Source organism: Diospyros lotus, chromosome 15, assembly GCF_014633365.1.
Source record: "Diospyros lotus cultivar Yz01 chromosome 15, ASM1463336v1, whole genome shotgun sequence".
In the NCBI taxonomy this organism is placed as follows: domain Eukaryota; kingdom Viridiplantae; phylum Streptophyta; class Magnoliopsida; order Ericales; family Ebenaceae; genus Diospyros; species Diospyros lotus.
In genome coordinates, this window is record NC_068352.1 from 13256738 (window position 1) to 13272749 (window position 16012).

Consider the following 16012-nt stretch of genomic DNA (forward strand, 5'->3'; position numbering starts at 1 on the left):
GTTTTCTACATTGGACCCATGGCTAAAACTCAAGTTTTCAAAACTTTCCGAAATCCGAAATTGAACTTTCTTTAGGGTAATTAGTTTATCAAAATGTCGTCTTTCACCTAGAATTGGAATCGTCAAAAGGAAATAAGTAAATTTTGACATATCGTCGTTTCAACAAAGTTAACTCTTTCTTCTTCCAAGTGTTCTACATTGGACCCATGGCTAAAACTCAAGTTTTTAAAACTTCCCGAAATTGGAAATTAGAACTTTTTTTCAGGTAATAAGTTTATCAAAATGTCATCTTTCACCCAGATTTGGATTCGTTAAAAGCAAATGAGTCAATTTTCAGATATCGTTGATTGAACAAAGTTGACTCTTTCTTGTTTCAAGTGTTCTACATTGGACCCGTGGCTAAAACTCAAGTTTTGAAAACTTTCCGATATCAGAAATTGAACTATCTTTAGGGTTGTTAGTTTATCAAATTGTCTTCTTTCACCTGGATTTAGAATCGTCAAAAGCAAATGAGTCTATTTTGAGATATCATTGATTGAACAAAGTTGACTCTTTCTTGTTTCAAGTGTTTTACAATGGACCCATGGTTAAAACTCAAGTTTTCAAAACTTCCTGAAATCTGAAATTGAACTTTCTTTAGGGTAATTAGTTTATCAAAATTTCGTCTTTTACCTAGATTTTGAATCGTCAAAATGAAATAAGTCAATTTTGACATATCGTTGTTTCAACAAAGTTAACTTTTTCTTCTTCCAAGTGTTCTACATTGGACCCATGACTAAAACTCAAGTTTTGAAAACTTTTCGAAATCAGTAATTAAAATTTCTTTAGGGTACTTAGTTTATCAAAATGTCGTCTTTCACCTAGAATTAGAATCGTCAAAATGAAATAAGTCAATTTTGACATATCGTTGTTTCAACAAAGTTAACTCTTTGTTCTTCCAAGTGTTCTACATTGGACCCATGGCTAGAACTCAAGTTTTGATAAGTTTTCGAAATCAAAAATTGAAATTTCTTTAGGGTACTTAGTTTATCAAAATGTCGTATTACACCTAGATTAGGAATCGTGAAAAGAAAATGAGTCAATTTTGAGATATCGTTGATTGAACAAAGTTGACTCCTTCTTGTTTCAAGTTTTCTACATTGGACCCATGGCTAAAACTCAAGTTTTCAAAACTTTTCGAATTCCAAAATTGAACTTTCTTTAGGGAAATTATTTATCAAAATGTCGTCTTTCACCTAGAATTGGAATCTTCAAAAAGAAATAAGTAAATTTTGACATATCGTCGTTTCAACAAAGTTAACTCTTTCTTCTTCCAAGTGTTCTACATTAAACCCATGGCTAAAACTCAAGTTTTGAAAACTTTTCGGATCAGAAATTGAACTCTCTTTAGGGTACTTAGTTTATCAAAATGTCGTCTTACACCTAGATTAGGAATCGTGAAAAGCAAATGAGTAAATTTTGAGATATCGTTGATTGAACAAAGTTGACTCTTTCTTGTTTCAAGTTTTTTACATTGGACCCATGGCTAAATCTCAAGTTTTCAAAACTTTACGAAATCTGAAATTGAACTTTCTTTAGGGTAATTAGTTTATCAAAATGTCGTCTTTCACCTAGAATTGGAATCGTCAAAAAGAAATAAGTGAATTTTGACATATCGTCGTTTCAACAAAGTTAACTCTTTCTTCTTCCAAGTGTTCTACATTGGACCCATGGCTAAAACTCAAATTTCAAAAACTTTTTGGATCAGAAATTGAACTTTCTTTAGGGTACTTAGTTTATCAAAATGTCGTCTTTCACCTCGAATTAGAATCGTGAAAATGAAATAAGTCAATTTTGACATATCGTTGTTTCAACAAAGTTAACTCTTTCTTCTTCCAAGTGTTCTACATTGGTCCCATGGCTAGAACTCAAGTTTTGAAAAGTTTTCGAAATCAGAAATTGAAATTTCTTTAGGGTACTTAGTTTATCAAAATGTCGTATTACACCTAGATTAGGAATCGTGAAAAGAAAATGAGTCAATTTTGAGATATCGTTGATTGAACAAAGTTGACTCTTTCTTGTTTCATGTGTTCTACATTGGACCCATGGCTAAAACTCAAGTTTTCAAAACTTCCTGAAATTGGAAATTAAACATTCTTTAGGGTAATTAGTTTATCAAAATGTCTACTTACACCTAGATTAGGAATCGTGAAAAGAAAATGATTCAATTTTGAGATATCGTTGATTGAACAAAGTTAACTCTTTCTTGTTCCAAGTTTTCTACATTGGACCCATGGCTAAAACTCAAGTTTTCAAAACTTTCCAAAATCCGAAGTTGAACTTTCATTAGGGTAATTAGTTTATCTAAATGTTGGCTTTCACCTAGATTTGGAATCATCAAAAGAAAATTTGCCAATTTTCAGATATCGTTGATTGAACAAAGTTGACTCTTTCTTGTTTCAAGTGTTCTAGAATAGACCCATAGCTAAAACTCAAGTTTTCAAAACTTCCCAAAATCGAAAATTGAACTTTCTTTAGGGTAATTAGTTAATCAAAATGTCATCTTTCACCTAGATTTGGAATCATCAAAAGAAAATTTGTCAATTTTTAGATATCGTTGATTGAGAGCGTTGCCCCTTTCTTGTTTCAGGTGTTTTACAATAGACCCTTGGCAAAAACTCAAGTTTTTAAAACTTCCTGAAATTTCAAATTGAAATATCTTTAGGGTAATTAGTTTATCAAAATGTCGCCTTTCCCCTATATTTGGAATCGTCAAAAGCAAATGACTCAATTTTGAGATATCGTTGATTGAACAAAGATGACTCTTTCTTGTTTCAATTGTTCTACATTGGGCACATGGCTAAAACTCAAGTTTTGAAAACTTTTCGAAATTGGAAATTGAACTTTCTTTAGGATAGTTAGTTTATCAGAATGTCTTCTTTCACCTACATTTGGAATCGTCAAAAGCAAATGAGTCAATTTTGAGATATCGTTGATTGAACATTGCTGAGTCTTTCTTGTTTCAAGTGTTCTACAATAGACCCATGGCTAAAACTCAAGTTTTCAAATCTTCCCGAAATCCAAAATTAAACTTTCTTTAGGGTAATTAGTTTACCAAAATGTCGTCTTTCACCAAGATTTGGAATCATCAAAATCAAATGAGTCAATTTTGAGATATCGTTGATTGAACAAAGTTGACTCTTTCTTGTTTCAAGTTTTCTACATTGGACCCATGGCTAAAACTCAAGTTTTCAAAACTTTCCGAAATCCAAAATTGAACTTTCTTTAGGGTAATTAGTTTATCAAAATGTCGTCTTTCACCTAGAATTGGAATCGTCAAAAAGAAACAAGTAAATTTTGACATATCGTCATTTCAACAAAGTTAACTCTTTCTTCTTCCAACTGTTCTACATTGGACCCATGGCGAAAACTCAAGTTTTGAAAACTTTTTGGATCAGAAATTGAACTTTCTTTAGGGTACTTAGTTTATCAAAATGTCGTCTTTCACCTAGAATTGGAATCGTCAAAATGAAATAAGTAAATTTTGACATATCGTTGTTTCAACAAAGTTCACACTTTCTTCTTTCAAGTGCTCTACATTGGACCCATGGCTAAAACTCAAGTTTTGAAAACTTTTGGAAATCAGAAATTGAAATTTCTTTAGGGTTCTTAGTTTATCAAAATGTCTACTTACACCTACATTACGAATCGTGAAAAGAAAATGAGTCAATTTTGAGATATCGTTGATTTAACAAAGTTGACTCTTTCTTGTTTCAAGTTTTCTACGTTGGACCCATGGCTAAAACTCAACTGTTCAAAACTTTCCGAAATCCAAAATTGAACTTTCTTTAGGGTAATTAGTTTATCAAAATGTCGTCGTTCACCAAGAATTGGAATCTTCAAAAAGAAATTAGTAAATTTTGACATATCGTCGTTTCAACAAAGGTAACTCTTTCTTCTTCCAAGTGTTCTACATTGGACCCATGGCTAAAACTCAAGTTTTGAAAACTTTTCGGATCAGAAATTGAACTTTCTTTAGGGTACTTATTTATCAAAATGTCATCTTATACCTAGATTAGGAATCGTGAAAAGCAAATAGTCAATTTTGAGATAACATTGATTGAACGTTGCTGAGTCTTTCTTGTTTCAAGTGTTCTACAATGGACCCATGGCTAAAACTCAAGTTTTCAAATCTTCCTGAAATCCAAAATTAAACTTTCTTTAGGGTAATTAGTTTACCAAAATGTCGTCTTTCACCAAGATTTGGAATCATCAAAATCAAATGACTCAATTTTGAGATATCGTTGATTGAACAAAGTTGACTCTTTCTTGTTTCAAGTTTTCTACATTGGACCCATGGCTAAAACTCAAGTTTTCAAAACTTTCTGAAATCCGAAATTGAACTTTCTTTAGGGTAATTAGTTTATCAAAATGTCGTCTTTCACCTAGAATTGGAATCTTCAAAAAGAAATAAGTAAATTTTGACATATCGTCGTTTCAACAAAGTTAACTCTTTCTTCTTCCAAGTGTTCTACATTGGACCCATGGCTAAAACTCATGTTTTGAAAACTTTTCGGATCAGAAATTGAAGTTTCTTTAGGGTATTTAGTTTATCAAAATGTCGTCTTACACCTAGATTAGGAATCGTGAAAAGCAAATGAGTCAATTTTGAGATATCGTTGATTGAACAAAGTTGACTCTTTCTTGTTTCAAGTTTTCTACATTGGACCCATGGCTAAAACTCAAGTTTTCAAAACTTTTCGAATTCCAAAATTGAACTTTCTTTAGGGAAATTATTTATCAAAATGTCGTCTTTCACCTAGAATTGGAATCTTCAAAAAGAAATAAGTAAATTTTGACATATCGTCGTTTCAACAAAGTTAACTCTTTCTTCTTCCAAGTTTTCTACATTAAACCCATGGCTAAAACTCAAGTTTTGAAAACTTTTCGGATCAGAAATTGAACTCTCTTTAGGGTACTTAGTTTATCAAAATGTCGTCTTACACCTAGATTAGGAATCGTGAAAAGCAAATGAGTAAATTTTGAGATATCGTTGATTGAACAAAGTTGACTCTTTCTTGTTTCAAGTTTTTTACATTGGACCCATGGCTAAATCTCAAGTTTTCAAAACTTTACGAAATCTGAAATTGAACTTTCTTTAGGGTAATTAGTTTATCAAAATGTCGTCTTTCACCTAGAATTGGAATCGTCAAAAAGAAATAAGTGAATTTTGACATATCGTCGTTTCAACAAAGTTAACTCTTTCTTCTTCCAAGTGTTCTACATTGGACCCATGGCTAAAACTCAAATTTCGAAAACTTTTTGGATCAGAAATTGAACTTTCTTTAGGGTACTTAGTTTATCAAAATGTCGTCTTTCACCTCGAATTAGAATCGTGAAAATGAAATAAGTCAATTTTGACATATCGTTATTTCAACAAAGTTAACTCTTTCTTCTTCCAAGTGTTCTACATTGGTCCCATGGCTAGAACTCAAGTTTTGAAAAGTTTTCGAAATCAGAAATTGAAATTTCTTTAGGGTACTTAGTTTATCAAAATGTCGTATTACACCTAGATTAGGAATCGTGAAAAGAAAATGAGTCAATTTTGAGATATCGTTGATTGAACAAAGTTGACTCTTTCTTGTTTCATGTGTTCTACATTGGACCCATGGCTAAAACTCAAGTTTTCAAAACTTCCTGAAATTGGAAATTAAACATTCTTTAGGGTAATTAGTTTATCAAAATGTCTACTTACACCTAGATTAGGAATCGTGAAAAGAAAATGATTCAATTTTGAGATATCGTTGATTGAACAAAGTTAACTCTTTCTTGTTCCAAGTTTTCTACATTGGACCCATGGCTAAAACTCAAGTTTTCAAAACTTTCCAAAATCCGAAGTTGAACTTTCATTAGGGTAATTAGTTTATCTAAATGTTGGCTTTCACCTAGATTTGGAATCATCAAAAGAAAATTTGCCAATTTTCAGATATCGTTGATTGAACAAAGTTGACTCTTTCTTGTTTCAAGTGTTCTAGAATAGACCCATAGCTAAAACTCAAGTTTTCAAAACTTCCCAAAATCGAAAATTGAACTTTCTTTAGGGTAATTAGTTAATCAAAATGTCATCTTTCACCTAGATTTGGAATCATCAAAAGAAAATTTGTCAATTTTTAGATATCGTTGATTGAGAGCGTTGCCCCTTTCTTGTTTCAGGTGTTTTACAATAGACCCTTGGCAAAAACTCAAGTTTTTAAATCTTCCCGAAATTTCAAATTGAAATATCTTTAGGGTAATTAGTTTATCAAAATGTCGCCTTTCCCCTATATTTGGAATCGTCAAAAGCAAATGACTCAATTTTGAGATATCGTTGATTGAACAAAGATGACTCTTTCTTGTTTCAATTGTTCTACATTGGGCACATGGCTAAAACTCAAGTTTTGAAAACTTTTCGAAATTGGAAATTGAACTTTCTTTAGGATAGTTAGTTTATCAGAATGTCTTCTTTCACCTACATTTGGAATCGTCAAAAGCAAATGAGTCAATTTTGAGATATCGTTGATTGAACATTGCTGAGTCTTTCTTGTTTCAAGTGTTCTACAATGGACCCATGGCTAAAACTCAAGTTTTCAAATCTTCCCGAAATCCAAAATTAAACTTTCTTTAGGGTAATTAGTTTACCAAAATGTCGTCTTTCACCAAGATTTGGAATCATCAAAATCAAATGAGTCAATTTTGAGATATCGTTGATTGAACAAAGTTGACTCTTTCTTGTTTCAAGTTTTCTACATTGGACCCATGGCTAAAACTCAAGTTTTCAAAACTTTCCGAAATCCGAAATTGAACTTTCTTTAGGGTAATTAGTTTATCAAAATGTCGTCTCTCACCTAGAATTGGAATCGTCAAAAAGAAACAAGTAAATTTTGACATATCGTCATTTCAACAAAGTTAACTCTTTCTTCTTCCAACTGTTCTACATTGGACCCGTGGCGAAAACTCAAGTTTTGAAAACTTTTTGGATCAGAAATTGAACTTTCTTTAGGGTACTTAGTTTATCAAAATGTCGTCTTTCACCTAGAATTGGAATCGTCAAAATGAAATAAGTAAATTTTGACATATCGTTGTTTCAACAAAGTTCACACTTTCTTCTTTCAAGTGCTCTACATTGGACCCATGGCTAAAACTCAAGTTTTGAAAACTTTTGGAAATCAGAAATTGAAATTTCTTTAGGGTTCTTAGTTTATCAAAATGTCTACTTACACCTACATTAGGAATCGTGAAAAGAAAATGAGTCAATTTTGAGATATCGTTGATTTAACAAAGTTGACTCTTTCTTGTTTCAAGTTTTCTACGTTGGACCCATGGCTAAAACTCAACTGTTCAAAACTTTCCGAAATCCAAAATTGAACTTTCTTTAGGGTAATTAGTTTATCAAAATGTCGTCGTTCACCAAGAATTGGAATCTTGAAAAAGAAATTAGTAAATTTTGACATATCGTCGTTTCAACAAAGGTAACTCTTTCTTCTTCCAAGTGTTCTACATTGGACCCATGGCTAAAACTCAAGTTTTGAAAACTTTTCGGATCAGAAATTGAACTTTCTTTAGGGTACTTATTTATCAAAATGTCATCATATACCTAGATTAGGAATCGTGAAAAGCAAATAGTCAATTTTGAGATATCGTTGATTGAACGTTGCTGAGTCTTTCTTGTTTCAAGTGTTCTACAATGGACCCATGGCTAAAACTCAAGTTTTCAAATCTTCCTGAAATCCAAAATTAAACTTTCTTTAGGGTAATTAGTTTACCAAAATGTCGTCTTACACCTAGATTAGGAATCGTGAAAAGCAAATGAGTCAATTTTGAGATATCGTTGATTGAACAAAGTTGACTCTTTCTTGTTTCAAGTTTTCTACATTGGACCCATGGCTAAAAGTCAACTGTTCAAAATTTTTCGATATCCAAAATTGAACTTTCTTTAGGGTAATTAGTTTATCAAAATGTCCTCTTTCACCTAGAATTGGAATCTTCAAAAAGAAATAAGTAAATTTTGACATATCGTCGTTTCAACAAAGTTAACTCTTTCTTCTTCCAAGTGTTCTACATTGGACCCATGGCTAAAACTCAAGTTTTGAAAACTTTTCGGATCAGAAATTGAACTTTCTTTAGGGTACTTAGTTTATCAAAATGTCGTCTTACACCTAGATTAGGAATCGTGAAAAGCAAATGAGTCAATTTTGAGATATCGTTGATTGAACAAAGTTGACTCTTTCTTGTTTCAAGTTTTCTACATTGGACCCATGGCTAAAACTCAAGTTTTCAAAACTTTCCGAAATCCGAAATTGAACTTTCTTTAGGTTAATTAGTTTATCAAAATGTCGTCTTTCACCTAGAATTGGAATCGTCAAAAAGAAACAAGTAAATTTTGACATATCGTCGTTTCAACAAACTTAACTCTTTCTTCTTCCTAGTGTTCTACATTGGACCCATTGCGAAAACTCAAGTTTTGAAAACTTTTCGGATCAGAAATTGAACTTTCTTTAGGGTACTTAGTTTTTCAAAATGTTGTCTTTCACCTAGAATTGGAATCGTCAAAATGAAATAAGTAAATTTTGACATATCGTTGTTTCAACAAAGTTCACACTTTCTTCTTTCAAGTGTTCTACATTGGACCCATGGCTAAAACTCGAGTTTTGAAAACTTTTGGAAATCAGAAATTGAAATTTCTTTAGGGTTCTTACTTTATCAAAATGTCTACTTACACCTAGATTAGGAATCGTGAAAAGAAAATGAGTCAATTTTGAGATATCGTTGATTGAACAAAGTTGACTCTTTCTTGTTTCAAGTTTTCTACATTGGACCCATGGCTAAAACTCAACTGTTCAAAACTTTCCGAAATCCAAAATTGAACTTTCTTTAGGGTAATCAGTTTATCAAAATGTCGTCTTTCACCAAGAATTGGAATCGTCAAAAAGAAACAAGTAAATTTTGTCATATCGTCGTTTCAACAAACTTAACTCTTTCTTCTTCCAAGTGTTCTACATTGGACCCATGGCGAAAACTCAAGTTTTGAAAACTTTTCGGATCAGAAATTGAACTTTCTTTAGGGTACTTAGTTTTTCAAAATGTCGTCTTTCACCTAGAATTTGAATCGTCAAAATGAAATAAGTCAATTTTGACATATCGTTCTTTCAACAAAGTTAACTCTTTCTTCTTCCAAGTGTTCTACATTGGACTCATGGCTAAAACTCAAGTTTTGAAAACTTTTCGAAATCAGAAATTGAAATTTCTTTAGGGTACTTAGTTTATCAAAATGTCGTCTTACACCTAGATTAGGAATCGTGAAAAACAAATGAGTCAATTTTGAGATATCGTTGATTGAACAAAGTTGACTCTTTCTTGTTTCAAGTTTTCTACATTGGACCCATGGCTAAAACTCAAGTTTTCAAAACTTTTCGAATTCCGAAATTGAACTTTCTTTAGGGAAATTAGTTTATCAAAATGTCGTCTTTCACCTAGAATTGGAATCTTCAAAAAGAAATAAGTAAATTTTGACATATCGTCGTTTCAACAAAGTTAACTCTTTCTTCTTCCAAGTGTTCTACATTGGACCCATGGCTAAAACTCAAGTTTTTAAAACTTCCCGAAATCGGAAATTAGAACTTTTTTTCAGGTAATAAGTTTATCAAAATGTCATCTTTCACCCAGATTTGGATTCGTTAAAAGCAAATGAGTCAATTTTCAGATATCGTTGATTGAACAAAGTTGACTCTTTCTTGTTTCAAGTGTTCTACATTGGACCCGTGGCTAAAACTCAAGTTTTGAAAACTTTCTGATATCGAAAATTGAACTATGTTTAGGGTTGTTAGTTTATCAAATTGTCTTCTTTCACCTAGATTTGGAATCGTCAAAAGCAAATGAGTCTATTTTGAGATATCATTGATTGAACAAAGTTGACTCTTTCTTGTTTCAAGTGTTCTACAATGGACCCATGGTTAAAACTCAAGTTTTCAAAACTTCCTGAAATCTGAAATTGAACTTTCTTTAGGGTAATTAGTTTATCAAAATGTCGTCTTTTACCTAGCTTTGGAATCGTCAAAATGAAATAAGTCAATTTTGACATATCGTTGTTTCAACAAAGTTAACTCTTTCTTCTTCCAAGTGTTCTACATTGGACCCATGGCTAAAACTCAAGTTTTGAAAACTTTTCGAAATCAGAAATTGAAATTTCTTTAGGGTACTTAGTTTATCAAAATGTCTACTTACACCTAGATTAGGAATCGTGAAAAGCAAATGATTCAATTTTGAGATATCGTTGATTGAACAAAGTTAACTCTTTCTTGTTTCAAGTTTTCTACATTGGACCCATGGCTAAAACTCAAGTTTTCAAAACTTTCCGAAATCCGAAATTGAACTTTCTTTAGGGTAATTAGTTTATCAAAATGTCGTCTTTCTCCTAGAATTGGAATCGTCAAAAAGAAATAAGTAAATTTTGACATATCGTCGTTTCAACAAAGTTAACTCTTTCTTCTTCCAAGTGTTCTACATTGGACCCATGGCTAAAACTCAAGTTTTTAAAACTTCCCGAAATTGGAAATTAGAACTTTTTTTCAGGTAATAAGTTTATCAAAATGTCATCTTTCACCCAGATTTGGATTCGTTAAAAGCAAATGAGTCTATTTTGAGATATCATTGATTGAACAAAGTTGACTCTTTCTTGTTTCAAGTGTTCTACAATGGACCCATGGTTAAAACTCAAGTTTTCAAAACTTCCTGAAATCTGAAATTGAACTTTCTTTAGGGTAATTAGTTTATCAAAATTTCGTCTTTTACCTAGATTTTGAATCGTCAAAATGAAATAAGTCAATTTTGACATATCGTTGTTTCAACAAAGTTAACTTTTTCTTCTTCCAAGTGTTCTACATTGGACCCATGGCTAAAACTCAAGTTTTGAAAACTTTTCGAAATCAGTAATTAAAATTTCTTTAGGGTACTTAGTTTATCAAAATGTCTACTTACACCTAGATTAGGAATCGTGAAAAGCAAATGAGTAAATTTTGAGATATCGTTGATTGAACAAAGTTGACTCTTTCTTGTTTCAAGTTTTTTACATTGGACCCATGGCTAAATCTCAAGTTTTCAAAACTTTACGAAATCTGAAATTGAACTTTCTTTAGGGTAATTAGTTTATCAAAATGTCGTCTTTCACCTAGAATTGGAATCGTCAAAAAGAAATAAGTAAATTTTGACATATCGTCGTTTCAACAAAGTTAACTCTTTCTTCTTCCAAGTGTTCTACATTGGACCCATGGCTAAAACTCAAATTTCGAAAACTTTTTGGATCAGAAATTGAACTTTCTTTAGGGTACTTAGTTTATCAAAATGTCGTCTTTCACCTCGAATTAGAATCGTGAAAATGAAATAAGTCAATTTTGACATATCGTTGTTTCAACAAAGTTAACTCTTTCTTCTTCCAAGTGTTCTACATTGGACCCATGCCTAGAACTCAAGTTTTGAAAAGTTTTCAAAATCAGAAATTGAAATTTCTTTAGGGTACTTAGTTTATCAAAATGTCGTATTACACCTAGATTAGGAATCGTGAAAAGAAAATGAGTCAATTTTGAGATATCGTTGATTGAACAAAGTTGACTCTTTCTTGTTTCATGTGTTCTACATTGGACCCATGGCTAAAACTCAAGTTTTCAAAACTTCCTGAAATTGGAAATTAAACATTCTTTAGGGTAATTAGCTTATCAAAATGTCGTCTATCACCTAGACTTCGAATTGTCAAAAGCAAATGACTCAATTTTGAGATATAGCCGATTGAACAAAGTTGACTCTTTCTTGTTTCAAGTTTTCTACATTGGACCAATGGCTAAAACTCAAGTTTTCAAAACTTTCCAAAATCTGAAGTTGAACTTTCATTAGGGTAATTAGTTTATCTAAATGTTGGCTTTCACCTAGATTTGGAATCATCAAAAGAAAATTTGCCAATTTTCAGATATCATTGATTGAACAAAGTTGACTCTTTCTTGTTTCAAGTGTTCTACAATAGACCCATATCTAAAACTCAAGTTTTCAAAACTTCCCAAAATTGAAAATTGAACTTTCTTTAGGGTAATTAGTTAATCAAAATGTCATCTTTCACCTAGATTTGGAATCATCAAAAGAAAATTTGTCAATTTTTAGATATCGTTGATTGAGAGCGTTGCCCCTTTCTTGTTTCAGGTGTTTTACAAAAGACCCTTGGCAAAAACTCAAGTTTTCAAAACTTCCCGAAATTTCAAATTGAAATTTCTTTAGGGTAATTAGTTTATCAAAATGTCGCCTTTCCCCTATATTTGGAATCGTCAAAAGCAAATGACTCAATTTTGAGATATCGTTGATTGAACAAAGATGACTCTTTCTTGTTTCAATTGTTCTACATTGGGCACATGGCTAAAACTCAAGTTTTGAAAACTTTTCGAAATTGGGAATTGAACTTTCTTTAGGATAGTTAGTTTATCAGAATGTCTTCTTTCACCTACATTTGGAATCGTCAAAAGCAAATGAGTCAATTTTGAGATATCGTTGATTGAACATTGCTGAGTCTTTCTTGTTTCAAGTGTTCTACAATGGACCCATGGCTAAAACTCAAGTTTTCAAATCTTCCCGAAATCCAAAATTAAACTTTCTTTAGGGTAATTAGTTTACCAAAATGTCGTCTTTCACCAAGATTTGGAATCATCAAAATCAAATGAGTCAATTTTGAGATATCGTTGATTGAACAAAGTTGACTCTTTCTTGTTTCAAGTTTTCTACATTGGACCCATGGCTAAAACTCAAGTTTTCAAAACTTTCCGAAATCCGAAATTGAACTTTCTTTAGGGTAATTAGTTTATCAAAATGTCGTCTTTCACCTAGAATTGGAATCGTCAAAAAGAAACAAGTAAATTTTGACATATCGTCATTTCAACAAAGTTAACTCTTTCTTCTTCCAAGTGTTCTACATTGGACCCGTGGCAAAAACTCAAGTTTTGAAAACTTTTTGGATCAGAAATTGAACTTTCTTTAGGGTACTTAGTTTATCAAAATGTCGTCTTTCACCTAGAATTGGAATCGTCAAAATGAAATAAGTAAATTTTGACATATCGTTGTTTCAACAAAGTTCACACTTTCTTCTTTCATGTGCTCTACATTGGACCCATGGCTAAAACTCAAGTTTTGAAAACTTTTGGAAATTAGAAATTGAAATTTCTTTAGGGTTCCTATTTTATCAAAATGTCTACTTACACCTACATTAGGAATCGTGAAAAGAAAATGAGTCAATTTTGAGATATCGTTGATTGAACAAAGTTGACTCTTTCTTGTTTCAAGTTTTCTACGTTGGACCCATGGCTAAAACTCAACTGTTCAAAACTTTTCGAAATCCAAAATTGAACTTTCTTTAGGGTAATTAGTTTATCAAAATGTCGTCGTTCACCAAGAATTGGAATCTTCAAAAAGAAATTAGTAAATTTTGACATATCGTCGTTTCAACAAAGGTAACTCTTTCTTCTTCCAAGTGTTCTACATTGGACCCATGGCTAAAACTCAAGTTTTGAAAACTTTTCGGATCAGAAATTGAACTTTCTTTAGGGTACTTATTTATCAAAATGTCATCTTACACCTAGATTAGGAATCGTGAAAAGCAAATAGTCAATTTTGAGATATCGTTGATTGAACGTTGCTGAGTCTTTCTTGTTTCAAGTGTTCTACAATGGACCCATGGCTAAAACTCAAGTTTTCAAATCTTCCTGAAATCGAAAATTAAACTTTCTTTAGGGTAATTAGTTTACCAAAATGTCATCTTTCACCAAGATTTGGAATCATCAAAATCAAATGACTCAATTTTGAGATATCGTTGATCGAACAAAGTTGACTCTTTCTTGTTTCAAGTTTTCTACATTGGACCCATGGCTAAAACTCAGGTTTTCAAAACTTTCTGAAATCCGAAATTGAACTTTCTTTAGGGTAATTAGTTTATCAAAATGTCGTCTTTCACCTAGAATTGGAATCTTCAAAAAGAAATAAGTAAATTTTGACATATCGTCGTTTCAACAAAGTTAACTCTTTCTTCTTCCAAGTGTTCTACATTGGACCCATGGCTAAAACTCATGTTTTGAAAACTTTTCGGATCAGAAATTGAACTTTCTTTAGGGTATTTAGTTTATCAAAATGTCGTCTTACACCTAGATTAGGAATCGTGAAAAGCAAATGAGTCAATTTTGAGATATCGTTGATTGAACAAAGTTGACTCTTTCTTGTTTCAAGTTTTATACATTGGACCCATGGCTAAAACTCAACTGTTCAAAATTTTCTGAAATCCAAAATTGAACTTTCTTTAGGGTAATTAGTTTATCAAAATGTCGTCTTTCACCTAGAATTGGAATCTTCAAAAAGAAATAAGTAAATTTTGACATATCGTCGTTTCAACAAAGTTAACTCTTTCTTCTTCCAAGTGTTCTACATTGGACCCATGGCTAAAACTCAAGTTTTGAAAACTTTTCGGATCAGAATTTGAACTTTCTTTAGGGTACTTAGTTTATCAAAATGTCGTCTTACACCTAGATTAGGAATCGTGAAAAGAAAATGAGTCAATTTTGAGATATCGTTGATTGAACAAAGTTGACTCTTTCTTGTTTCAAGTTTTCTACATTGGACCCATGGCTAAAACTCAAGTTTTCAAAACTTTCCGAAATCCGAAATTGAACTTTCTTTAGGTTAATTAGTTTATCAAAATGTCGTCTTTCACCTAGAATTGGAATCGTCAAAAAGAAACAAGTAAATTTTGACATATCGTCGTTTCAACAAACTTAACTCTTTCTTCTTCCTAGTGTTCTACATTGGACCCATGGCGAAAACTAAAGTTTTGAAAACTTTTCGGATCAGAAATTGAACTTTCTTTAGGGTACTTAGTTTTTCAAAATGTCGTCTTTCACCTAGAATTGGAATCGTCAAAATGAAATAAGTAAATTTTGACATATCGTTGTTTCAACAAAGTTCACACTTTCTTCTTTCAAGTGTTCTACATTGGACCCATGGCTAAAACTCGAGTTTTGAAAACTTTTGGAAATCAGAAATTGAAATTTCTTTAGGGTTCTTACTTTATCAAAATGTCTACTTACACCTAGATTAGGAATCGTGAAAAGAAAATGAGTCAATTTTGAGATATCGTTGATTGAACAAAGTTGACTCTTTCTTGTTTCAAGTTTTCTACATTGGACCCATGGCTAAAACTCAACTGTTCAAAACTTTCCGAAATCCAAAATTGAACTTTCTTTAGGGTAATCAGTTTATCAAAATGTCGTCTTTCACCTACAATTGGAATCGTCAAAAAGAAACAAGTAAATTTTGACATATCGTCGTTTCAACAAACTTAACTCTTTCTTCTTCCAAGTGTTCTACATTGGACCCATGGCGAAAACTGAAGTTTTGAAAACTTTTCGGATCAGAAATTGAACTTTCTTTAGGGTACTTAGTTTTTCAAAATGTCGTCTTTCACCTAGAATTGGAATCGTCAAAATGAAATAAGTAAATTTTGACATATCGTTGTTTCAACAAAGTTCACACTTTCTTCTTTAAAGTGTTCTACAATGGACCCATAGCTAAAACTCAAGTTTCCAAAACTTCCCAAAATCGAAAATTGAACCTTCTATCAGGTAATTAGTTTATCAAAATGTCGTCTTTCACCCAGATTTGGAATCATCAAAAGAAAATTTGTCAATTTTTAGATATCATTGATTGAACAGCGTTGCCCCTTTCTTGTTTTAGGTGTTTTACAATGGACCCATGGAAAATACTCAAGTTTTGAAAACTTTTCGAAATTAGAAATTGAAATTTCTTTAGGGTAATTAGTTTATCAAAATGTTGTCTTTCACTAGATTTGGGATCGTCAAAAGCAAATGAGTCAATTTTGAGATATTGTTGATTGAACAAAGTTGACTCTTTCTTGTTTCATGTGTTCTACATTGGACCCATGGCTAATACTCAAGTTTTCAAAACTTCCCGAAATTGGAAA